Genomic DNA, 12,410 nt, shown 5'->3' on the forward strand with positions numbered 1-12,410 from the left:
CTGCCCCCTTGAACGATTGTCCTGTGCCCTTGATTCCAGAATGTCCCATCAGAAATTGACGCAGCTGAAAACCTGCTTACCCAGCCCACAACTTAAGTGTTTTATGTATCAACAGAAAGTATGTTTTCTGTGGTTTTAAGATACACTGAATTTTCTGGGAATGCAACTGCTCTGTTGCAGTAACTGGAGCTATTGCATTTGTGGTGGTTTAACTTATAAGCTCAAGAGTCAGACTCTTTTATTGTATCTAGTGTAGATTTGAGCATTTACATAGTAAATGCCATTATTCATTATAAATTAGTTTCTCTCTCTTTTTTTAAAAAAATTAATTAATTAATTTATTTTTGGCTGTGTTGCGTCTTCGTTTCTGTGTTTCTAGACTAGAGGGCTTTCTCTAGTTGCGGCGAGCGGGGGCCACTCTTCATTGCGGTGCGCGGGCCTTTCACTGTCGCGGCCTCTCTTGTTGCGGGGCACAGGCTCCAGATGTGCAGGCTCAGTAGTTGTGGCTCACGGGCCCAGTTGCTCCGCGGCATGTGGGATTCTCCCAGACCAGGGCTCGAACCCGTGTCCCCTGCATTGGCAGGCAGATTCTCAACCACTGCGCCACCAGGGAAGCCCTATAAATTAGTTTCTCTTTATTTCTCTTTTTAATGTTACACTTAGGGTATTACATTGATTAAAACTCTTGTGTCTGTATTATCTATTTATTTTCAGCATAGTAAAGGGAGTATTACAAAATATTTGCTACAGAAAGGCAGCATAGGGGCTGATGAGGGAGAAAACCACTGGTCTGGACAAGGACCTTTTATGTCATCCCAGGTGTTCTGAAGGATTTACATCCTGGAGCCTTACATAGCACATGGTGTAAGTTACACAAATGAACTGCTTCTGACAGACAAAGTGTTCCACCTCCTTTCTCTATATAACACTGGTATGAAGGAAATTTGTGGATCATTAGGGATTTAATCGTAATAAACGTTTTTACTGTTATCTTCTGTTCAGTCTAACTTGACTGTGGATAATTTATTTTTTAGAAAAAAGGTTAAGTACATTCTTGCATTTAAAGATAGGACAGGGACTTTGTTCTTGAAATTCTTGTGCACAGTCTTGTGCCTTAAAGATGGTGAAGTCGTCTGTGATCACTGAATTCACAGAGCTTCCACAGTGCTTCACAGAGAATTATTTTTGTTTTATTAGAGATTATGACCACTTACGACTACATTGAAATAGTGTTTTCTGAACAATAAGTGGATATTCGTTAGATGAAGGAAATAATAACAGGGTTATAGATAAAAGAGAGGCTGACCTAATTATCACAGTGTGAATTAAATAAAAAATACAAAGCACAGGGTATTGCACAGTAGTTTAATGAGAAGTGTTATACCAATATGTATTATGCTGTCTCACAGTTTTAATATATTTGAACTACCATAAATAAAATATGAATCAAGCATGGGTGTAAAATCTGCTTTATTTAAAACTTTCCAGGAGAGGCCGTTGTTCTGCAGCGGTTAGCTTGTGGGGTTAAATAGGTCCTTTTTGGCATCTCACCCTTAATGGGCTGTAAATGAAGCCACTGAAGCCCAGAGGTCTGACTATATGTGATCCTCTCACTATTTCTGCTGCTTAGTAGTGGGCCAGTATCTAGAAATAGGACTCTGTTTTTTTTTTTTCCCCCTTATAAAAAGGGCCGTAATTGGGTCAGAACTTTTATTTTCATTTAAAAGAAGAAAAGTCATGAGATTGGAGTTAGTTGACATTTCCCAGGGCTGTAGGTGGATTAGAAGATAGATTTTATTTTCAGACTTTTGAGTCTTTTGATTTCCTCAGGCTTTGATTACGTGCAAAGATACATTTAAAGTCTCCCTTAGAAAAATAGTGTTGGTCAGAGTTTGAAGTACTAAATATTTTAGTTGAATTTAGGAATTTTATTAGCAGTTAATGGATTTTTTGGATAAAATACAGTTTTTATTGCTAAAAAGCACACACTAGTTCATAACAATAGGAAGAAGGAAGAATGATTTATGACTCTAAGTATTGGAATTGTTTTGACTTTCTGTTTACCAAAGCAAATTACTTAGGTAAGGACATTAGTCTTGGTTAAAGCTTTTTAGCACATGGAAGTAGGCTTGTCCACTGTTTTACTGTTATAAAATATACGTTTTAAAAAATGTGCTATGAACCTTGCTTGTATCAGTGTGGTAATTAGGAAGGTGGACTGAAATATGATATGTCAATGTGAATTGGTCTGTGTTACTGTACAACCAGGTATTTGTGAATAATGTATACATTTTACTCTCTAAATTACTTTTGAGCAACAATCACTAGCATTCATCAGTCTTTTATAATTTAGTTGCAGATTATTGATTATGATTGCCCTTCAAACACGCACAGATCTCCAACAATTGCGAAAATCATCTTTTATTTATAATTTTTCCACCTCATTCCTTTTTGTTCCATTTCTAAACTTGAAGAGAGGCCTATAATTGCTGCCTTCCGTTGTTCTCCTCCCACTGATTCCCGATGCCCAAACCATCTGATTTCCATGCACTCCCTGGGATGATAGGTAATTGTAAGCCATGCTGCCAGATCTTCCTCCTTCCTGAACCTGGACTAGGCCTTGGAGTCCTACACACAGCACCCCAGGCCGCTGCTGCCAGTTGATCGGAATTGGCACATGAGATGAAATCTGTTTATCATTTCTGTACATGGTACTTTGGTTTGTTTCTTCCATTCCACTCCACTCCACTCCACTCCACTCCACTCCATTCCATTCCATTCCATTCCATTCCTTCTTTGTCTCTAATGATGTTCTTCTTTCTCTCCTCTCCTTCATCTGATGAATTCTTAAGGCCTATTCCTAGCCTTCTACTCTTTTCCCTTTATACACTTAATTTTTTTCCAAGAGAATTCACTGAGCTCAGATCTGTAACAGTCATTTCCAAATCAGCATTTCCTGCCAAGTCTCAAATCAAATCTGAATTTCAGGTTCAAATATCTAATTGCCTACAATTCCATGTGGTGAGTCTACCATTACTTTCAATTGAATGTGTCTGAAACTGAACTCATTATCTTTCTTCCCCAAACAGCCTCTCCTTCTTTCCTTAATTGACCATCATGGGTATTAGTTTTCTGCCATCTGGGTGCACCTTTGACTTCTTTCTCTTTCATCTCTTGGTCAGTAACAGATGACCAGTTTTTCCCATGAAAGTCCTTGCATCTTAGACTCCATCTTTATGGCCAGTATCCTCATCACCTTAAGCCCGTGTCTCTCAAACTTGAGCGAGCATCTGAAATCTGGTGGGCTTGTTAGCACACAGATTGCTGGGCCCCTCCCCCCAGGGTTTCTGATGTATAGTTCTGGGGTGGGTCTGAAATATTTGCATTTCTAACAAGTTCCAGGTGATGCTGCTGGGGGATTGGGGTGGGGGGGGCTGGGAGGAGAGAATGAGGCTGTACTTTGAGAACCACTCCTTGCTTTATGCTTTCCCCATCCAGTTAATCTGCATATCTTTGCCAGATTAGACTTCTTGTAATGCCTCATTTCACTGCATTATTTTCATTTTTTTTTAACATCTTTATTGGAGTATAATTGCTTTACAATGGTGTGTTAGTTTCTGCTTTACAACAAAGTGAATCAGTTATACATATACCTATGTTCCCATATCTCTTCCCTCTTGTGTCTCCCTCCCTCCCACCCTCCCCATCCCACCCCTCTAGGCGGTCACAAACCACCGAGCTGATCTCCCTTTGCCATGTGGCTGCTTCCCACTAGCTATCCGTCCCACGCTTGGTAGTGTATATATGTCCATGCCACTCCCCCACCCCGTCACAGCCTCCCCCTCCCCCTCCCCATATCCCCAAGTCCATTCTCTAGCAGGTCTGCATCCTTATTCCCGTCTTACCCCTAGGTTCCTCATGACCTTTTTTTTTTTTTCTTAGATTCCATATATATGTGTTAGCATACGGTATTTGTTTTTCTCTTTCTGACTTACTTCACTCTGTATGACAGACTCTAGGTCCATCCACCTCACTACAAATAACTCAGTTTCGTTTCTTTTTATGGCTGAGTAATATTCCATTGTATATATATGCCACATCTTCTTTATCTATTCATCTGTTGATGGACACTTAGGTTGCTTCCATGTCCTGGCTATTGTAAATAGAGCTGTAATGATCCTTTTTGACCCACCTCCTAGAGAAATGGAAATAAAAACAAAAATAAACAAATGGGACCTAATGAAACTTAAAAGCTTTTGCACAGCAAAGGAAACCATAAACAAGACCAAAAGACAACCCTCAGAATGGGAGAAAATATTTGCAAATGAAGCAGCTGACAAAGGATTAATCTCCAAAATTTGCAAGCAGCTCATGTAGCTCAATAACAAAAAAACAAACAACCCAATCCAAAAATGGGCAGAAGACCTAAACAGACATTTCTCCAAAGAAGATATACAGATTGCCAACAAACACATGAAAGAATGCTCAACATCATTAATCATTAGAGAAATGCAAATCAAAACTACAATGAGATATCATCTCACACCGGTCAGAATGGCCATCATCAAAAAATCTAGAAACAATAAATGCTGGAGAGGGTGTGGAGAAAAGGGAACCCTCTTGCACTGTTGGTGGGAATGTAAATTGATACAGCCACTATGGAGAACAGTATGGAGGTTCCTTAAAAAACTACAAGTAGAACTACCATATGACCCAGCAATCCCACTACTGGGCATATACCCTGAGAAAACCATAATTCAAAAAGAGTCATGTACCAAAATGTTCATTATTTTCATTTTTAAACAACTGTCCATGATGCCCTATTTCTTAATATTTCTTATCCAAACTCCTGCCTAGTTTTCAAGGCTCCTCACAATTGAGCATAATTTACCCTTCAATTTTTTTTTTTCTTACAAACAAGCTTTGTTTGGTTTCCTTTCCATCTGTCTAATGTACGTCCTTGCTTGTGTCCCTCCTCCTTCATGAAATACTCCATGACTACAGCCCGCCTTTGTAAGTGTCATTAATACTAAACCCTCAAAGTACAATTTTAATAACTCAGACTCTTATCTCCTTAATGGTAGGGACCATTTGTCTCTTACAAAGCCTAGCGTAGGATTAAGTCAATGTGGATTTACAACCTAGTGAATTGATTGATTTCCCTAGTTTGTGTATTCCTTGAGGTCACTTGATTTGGGAGAAAATAATTAAACAATCAAAAATAACTTCATATAGTTGACCAGAGAATAGAAACCTGAGCTTAAGCATTAAAATAAACCTTATAGCCAGCACAGTAAGCTTATAATGAATACCCATCCTTCTCTCCTTTATAAATAATATACTGTTGGTAGTGGTGGCTCAATTTTCTGTACAGGAGGGTCCACAGCAGCAGAAACCTGGGGTGGTGGTGGCGGCAGTGGTGTGGAGAGTTGGGGAGAAGGCGCATATTTGTCTTGAATTTCTTTTTTGAGTGGCAGCCCACATTTTTTACTTAGATTATATGCGATTTTGCAGAGTGTGTGCTACGTTTTTTCTAAATCGTCCCTAAGCTACCCAAAAAGTTGGTGACTTATTTCATCTAATGACTGATGTTCGACTCCACAGATCAAACGATTAACACATTTTTATTGAACATCTGCTGTATGCCTAGAAGAGCCTGCACGATATTGCTCCCTCTCCCACCTGTCCTTCCTTCCCTCTTTATCTTTGCTTTGTCTGTAAAGCCTAGAGGATGTTTTTGTTAGTTTGCCGGGTATTTGACAGACAGTTTTTCCAAATGAGTGGAGTGTCACTTCAGAGGAACAGTTGGCAGTATATGTTGTCAACGATAGACCCTTTTATTCTTTCACCTTCATGTTACCGGGCTTTTAGGGGAAGTGGAGGCTCAAGCATGAATTCAGTCCCGTTTAACGCTGCTGTGTAAGGGCATGGCTGTTGGAGATTTTCTAGTTTGGGTTCTCATTTTATAGAGGAGACAGCTTCGGCCTAAAGCAGTGATGTGTTTTTGAGCAAAATCACAAAAATGAATTGTGGCATAAACCAGGGCTAGATGGGAACCGCCTTTATTTCCAACTTGGTCCTCTTTGAACGTCATGACTCTTTATGGAGAAACCTTTGAATGCAGCCACACTCAGGACTATTGGAAAGAAAGAAGCAGGTTTGGGTGGTTTTGGTACTTCATTTGGGATTGGAGATTTCACGCTGTTGAATTGCTGGTTTTATCTCCAGTGAACAAAATACACCCCTTTGTGAAACAAACAAAAAAATTAAGCTATGCATCAAAAAGCAATATCCAGAGGTAATTATTATTTTTTAATTTAAATTATAGATCTTATTTTCCTAGAGGCTTTGTGAGGTCTTGCAACTATTATTCAGGATATTAAGACATGAAATACTAGGTGTATCTGATTCTCAATACTGGTTTTATGTGTCTGCTTAAAAATGTGGAAACTGTAGAATATGAGTGATGAGCTTGTCTTTTGCTCTACAGCATCTGCAGTCTGGTATTGATGTTTGCTTTCACATAGAAGGTATTGTGGAGCTGGTTTCCACGAGTGCTTGTTGTGAAGCAAACAATAAAATGGACATTATTTGCATATTATGCCATTCAAATTAGAAATTTACGAAGGTATATAAATCCTGATGGAGCAATAATACTACAAAATAAGCCATTAACCTGATACAGTTAATGTTTAGGTTGCCAAACTGTAACACGGTGCCTTCTGATTCGATATTTATGGTTTTGAAAGTGCAGTTAAGGATTTTCATTCCAACACTGTCGTTAGCTTTAATGTATAAGTGGCCTCAGTTACCCTGCCAGGTATCTAGACAAATGGCATTTTTTTGAAGGCAGTCTTAGGATACGTTATCCTTAAGGTGATAGTAAATGTTATTTTCAGCTGAATATCATCATACTTAACACACTCTGTGTGTGTGTTTAAATCAGGTTTGTCTGCTAACTAGATGGTGCCACAAATGGATAATGGCAAACTGTTACATGTTTCTTTCTAACCCCTGAGATTTATTCTAGCCATCTTTTGACTCTTCTAATCAAACTCTGTACCTTTTATAAGATAAGGAGCAGTACAAGATTTATCCTGCAACCCACATGCTGTGAGTCATTTACTTCTGATATACTGTGTGTTGTATTTCATTGATTGCATGGATGTTTCCATTATTATTTTTTAAACCATCAGTGCTTTTTTTGTATTAATGAATTTATTGAAATTATAAGATTAATGGATATTTCTATGGAGCTGAAAATTTAATTTGGCTGTATCTTATGGTATAAGCTTTGGCTCAGCTGTCTCAGTCCTGGCAGAGCCCAGTGTTTATCTAAAATCTGCTGCTTGTGTTATGCAATTACATACATTTATTTTCTTCTGAGAGTAGATTTTCATAGTTCTCTTTGGTGTTTTTAAACTAGCATATGAAAATAACAGGGCTTATAAAATTGGACAAGGTATGTATCAGTAAATGGTAAAACCAGAAAGAAATGGAATAAAGGAAAAATCCCAAAGGACCTGACATTTTTCTAATAGGCAAGCCATAATTTTTATTAAGTAACTTGCAGAGATTGTTTCAGAAATACTGTAATTGGGGAGGGAATTATGCTGTAAGGATTATGCTAGGAAAATGAAAGAAAGGGAAAGTCATAGTGGAAAAAGTTACAAAGGAAATTGGTATGTCCCTTGAGGTCCAGGGAATCTGTGTAAGTCTCCAATCATGGTTGTATTTTCAGTCTTTGTTTTTTTCATAGATGATGAGCCATTCATAAAGTCATTTCATCTTTTGGAGTCATTTCTGTCCACTATTCAAGGAACTGTCTTAAATATATTATAGTGTCCCATCTTCTCCACCCCTTCCCTCTCTACCCCTCGTTTAACCAGTTTCTGAAAACAGAATTAGGACATTGTCATGTAATATAGAAGACAGGTGAGGTGTAATAAATTTATGCTACACTTTCTCTGAGAATTAAGACCATGGTATTCACAGTTCCTAAGAATACTAAGAATCATGTAGTATAAGGTTAGGAGTTTTTTATTTGATCCTGAAATTAGAAATTAGAGATTCTTAGAACTTCTTAAGAATTTAACTTAGAACTTTAGAATGTGGCTAAGAGGAGCAAAAGGTTGCTAGGCAGTCAGTAAAGCTGACTTTGGACTAACCAAAACATTTGTTTAGAATGTTGTTTACTAAAAACGAACAAAAATTTGAGCTGCTTTTAATACAGATATTTCTTATTTTCAATAGTAGTTTCAAATAAAGGGTTTAGGGCCGACTTGCTATAACCAAGCAATTGTAATGCTTGATTTTTTTCTCACATGTTTTATGGTTAGTGTTGTATCATCTTTAACTAACTGACAAAATGCCAGTCTTTGTGTTCACTGAGATACATATGCCATTGAGAAAAAAATTAAAATCGCTTCTGAGAACATTTTAGCAAGTACAGAGTACAACTATGTGAAGAAAGCATCCTTTTTGTCTTAATACATTTTAAAAGGGAGGTGTGTACGTTATGTGAAAATTATAGAACCCTACTTACTGAGCCTGAACTAGTTTTGCAGGTTTCTGTGGCCAGTCTGATTTATATGGCTTGAAAATTTCTCGTTTTTACTTTTTCTCATTTCACAAACTCTGCCAGTCCTCAAAGATCTACGGGAAACTCACTGTGCTAATAGGCAAAGTTGGCCTTTCTGTGCTTCTTTTAAAGTAGTCCATCCTGAAACACTGACCTTTTAGTTTAATAACAGTTTTATTTGAGAGAATGTTCAGATCCTGAAGCTGAAAAGAGTGTTTTCAGAAAAGCCATTTTGAATAGTGGTCTCCAAATGGTATATCTTTTTCCCTTATGCACTTTGGACCAGACCTATCAGAAGAAATATATTGTTGCTTTCTGTATTCTATTGATTGAAAAACAAATAACTTGAAACTTAGATTTGCTCAAAACCCATTACCACGCTGGTTTATTTTCCTGCCTGGGCTTTGAATTGCTATTTTAGATTTTAAACTCTTTATGCTTGGTCATGTTTTATCTTTTGTTATTTTAAATTCTCCATTATAGCTAAGCTAATTCTCCATTTCAGCTGTGACCTTGGACGTGAGACCCAAAAGTTTTGTGTGTGTGTGTGTGTGTTTCTTTTCCAGAAATAGCTAGGGCATTAGAGAGACAGCTATGCTTTAGTCCCTTGACTGACCAGAAGTGATGTGAACTAGCCCGTCCCTTGGGCATGTCTTCTTCAGTGGCTTCTGGAGCTTCCCTGACCTTTGCATCTCTTGTGCTTCCTCTTCCCATCTTTCTCCCTCCCCTCGTGGCCTCCCTAGGTGATACCACCATTATCTCCATCTATCAGTATTTACCACCTCATCCCACGGTAGGTGGCTTGGCAGACATGAGAGGCAGGAGGGTATAGAGAAGGAAGACAAGCCTTGAAGCTGCGTTTCCTTCTCTGCAGTCTCTTGCATGGCTGCCTTCCCAGCCACCCAGCTGGTTGCCATGTGGTAATGGAGTCCTTACCGTTCCCTTCCAGGTTTATCACATCATCATGAAAAGCTCACTGCTGATTTTGGCTCTTCCCCTGGTAGCAAGCCCTTATGTAAGAGGCGTACAATGCACTATTAAGATATGTTGTATCAGCTCACTTTAGAAAACTGATCTCACTGCTTCATGCTTAGACCTGGTATACCAAGGTCTTACCGAAGCCTAGTTTTAATTGAGTGAAATTCAGTTGAATTGTGATTGAGAATTTGATCGAATTTTGCATGAGAAAAATTTTGCTGCAATAATTTGAAGCAATCAGGGGAATTTGTGTGATTTTACACATGGTCTGACTGTGTGTTGATCCTAACTGGTATGTACACTTCAGAGTATAGTTTGATCAGGTAGTACTAATTGGGTGAAATATTTGTCTCAATTTTTGCTACTAATAGAGCTACCAGCTGTGAACAGCTTGAAAAAATGTCACGTTGTTTTGCTTGTTTATAAGAAGGAGATGAAAATGTGAAAATCATCACCTTATAGAGTGCATAGCTGAGAACTTCATAGCCAGCTGACACCTATGTAACCTACCCGGTTTTGTTTTTGGATGAGGAAATCAAAAGTCAGATAGGTTAACTGATTGATCTAAAGTCTAGCTAATCGAAAAACAAAGGCTATCCATATCCAGACTCCTTGCCGAGCTCTTACTGTCTGTAATTTCTCTAGTGGGATTTGTATTATTTTGGACGTTTAATGCTGAAAAAAAAAGTCTTAAGATTTGCCGGAATCAAACAATTCCCCGCTCTAGTTTTAATTAATTAATTAATTAATTAATTTTGTGTGACCTTTTCAAAGCAGAGACTTGCCTCTTTCTCATGCTGTAGACTACAAGGTAGGAGAGATGGCAAACAGCAGCGTAGTGTATATATATATAGTTCAAATGGAGAACATCCATTTTAGAGCAACCTTTTGAGAAAACTGCTGCCCAGAGAGGCTAGTAACTTCCCCAAGGTACCCCAAATTGTTGATGCCCAAGCTGGGATCAGACCTCAGCTAGTGTTTACCTCTTTTTCTGATTCCTTGTCCATTATTCTTTTTATTTATATTGTATTCTTTTTTTTTTTTACAGCTTTATTGAGATACATTTAACATAATACTCATTTAAAGTGTACAGTTCAGTGGTTTTCAGTATTTACAGAGTTGTGCACCCATCTTACAATCTATTGATAGTTTCAGAACATTTTCAATACCCACAAAAGAAATCCTGTATCCTTAGCTGTCACTCTCCATTCCCCCCTCCCCTGCCCCAGGCAACCACTAATCTACTTCCTTTGTCTACAGATATGCCCTTTCTAGACATTTCATATCAGTGGGCACATACAATATGTGACCTTTTGTGTCTGGCTTCTTTCACTTAGCACAGTGTTTTCAAGATTCATCCATGTTGTAGCATGTATTAGTACTTCATAACTATTTATGGCTGAATAATATCACACTGAATGGATATACTACATTTTGTTTACCCCTTCATCAGTTGATTAGCATTTAGGTTGTCTTCACTGTTGGGATATTGTGAGTAATGCTGCCATAATATTCATGTACAAGTTTTTGTGTAGACATACATTTTCAGTTCTCTTGGATATATACAGTACATAACAGTGGAATTGCTGGATAATATGGTAACTTTGTTCAGCATTTTGAGAAACTGCCAAACTATTTTTATAGTGACTGCATCGTTTTGCATTCCCACCAGCAATGTATGAAGGTTTCAATTTCTCCACATTCTCACCAGCCCTTGTTATTGTCCTTTTGATTATAGTGGGTTTGAATTGCTAAGTCATTGTGGTTTTGGTTTGCATTTCCGTAATGATGAATGCTGTTGAGTGATTTTTCATGCAGTTATTGGCCATTTGAATACTTTCTTTAGGGAAATGCCTATTTATGTCCTTTGCCCATTTTTAATTTTGTTGTCATTTTATTGTTCTGTTCAGTTGTTCTGTTGTAAGAATTCTTTGTATATTCCGGATACAAGCCACTTGTTAGCTATATGATTTGCCAGTATTTTCTCCCATTCTGTGGGTTGTCTTTTCACCTTCTTGATAATGTCCTTTGATGCTATTGTTTTCTGATAGTCCACAATTAAGAGAAGACATCCTTAGGACCTTTCATATATCTTCTTTGTTATTGCCCAGTGTCAGCTAAATTTTAAAGTTTTTGCATATCCTGTTGTAATTCATTTTTTGCATATTCCAGAAGGCAAGGTGCTTATAATGCAAGATTGTCAAATAAAATGTCATTGAAGAGCAGAGACAGTACTAATTTCCGTCTAATAGGCTCAACCAGTTGAAATACTTGTTAGGTCCTGTGTGTATTCCTAGATCTTAAGTGTTTCTGGTGCTTTCTTGGTCATAATTTTGGGTAGTGGGTTTTGGGTAGTGAAGAGGAAAGAGTCCTTGCTTATTTCTTATGGAAGGCTCTTAAAGAGTATGTAAAATTTGTCTCTTTTATTTGCTATCATAGCTGTAAGAATCTTACAGAACATGTTGTACAAAATCTTCTAATTGGAAAGACCAGATGTTTCAGATCAAGTCATTAGGTATTTAGAAAGCTCCAGCCGTGTTCTCAGCACTGTTCTATGTCTCTCTCTCCAATTGTTGGCACTTGAATTTGAATGACGTTTTCCAAAAAATATGGTTTTAAATATGAGTCATAAATTCCCTTTTTTTTGTAAATCATGGAAAAATGAATGTAACTACAAATGATTTTCTTTCTCTAATAAGTGATTTTTTAAAATGTTTAATTATCAAAGTAGGAATGTTTTGGTGTCATTTTCCTCTCTGAAGTCCCTTCCTTACACCCTCTCCTCCCCCTCTATGCAGTTGTCAGACTTTAATGGTAGGACATCATTTTAAAGAATTTGTACTTAATGGCT

General features: G+C 37.7%; 1 protein-coding gene across 1 annotated transcript in view; it reads left to right on the top strand.

Moving 5' to 3' along the window:
* The window catches only part of CHCHD3 (coiled-coil-helix-coiled-coil-helix domain containing 3), a 279,252-nt gene that overhangs the window by 46,499 nt on the left and 220,343 nt on the right, over nt 1-12,410 (top strand). The window lies entirely within an intron of this gene.

This window comes from Balaenoptera ricei, chromosome 9 (assembly GCF_028023285.1).
Source record: "Balaenoptera ricei isolate mBalRic1 chromosome 9, mBalRic1.hap2, whole genome shotgun sequence".
In the NCBI taxonomy this organism is placed as follows: Eukaryota; Metazoa; Chordata; class Mammalia; order Artiodactyla; family Balaenopteridae; genus Balaenoptera; species Balaenoptera ricei.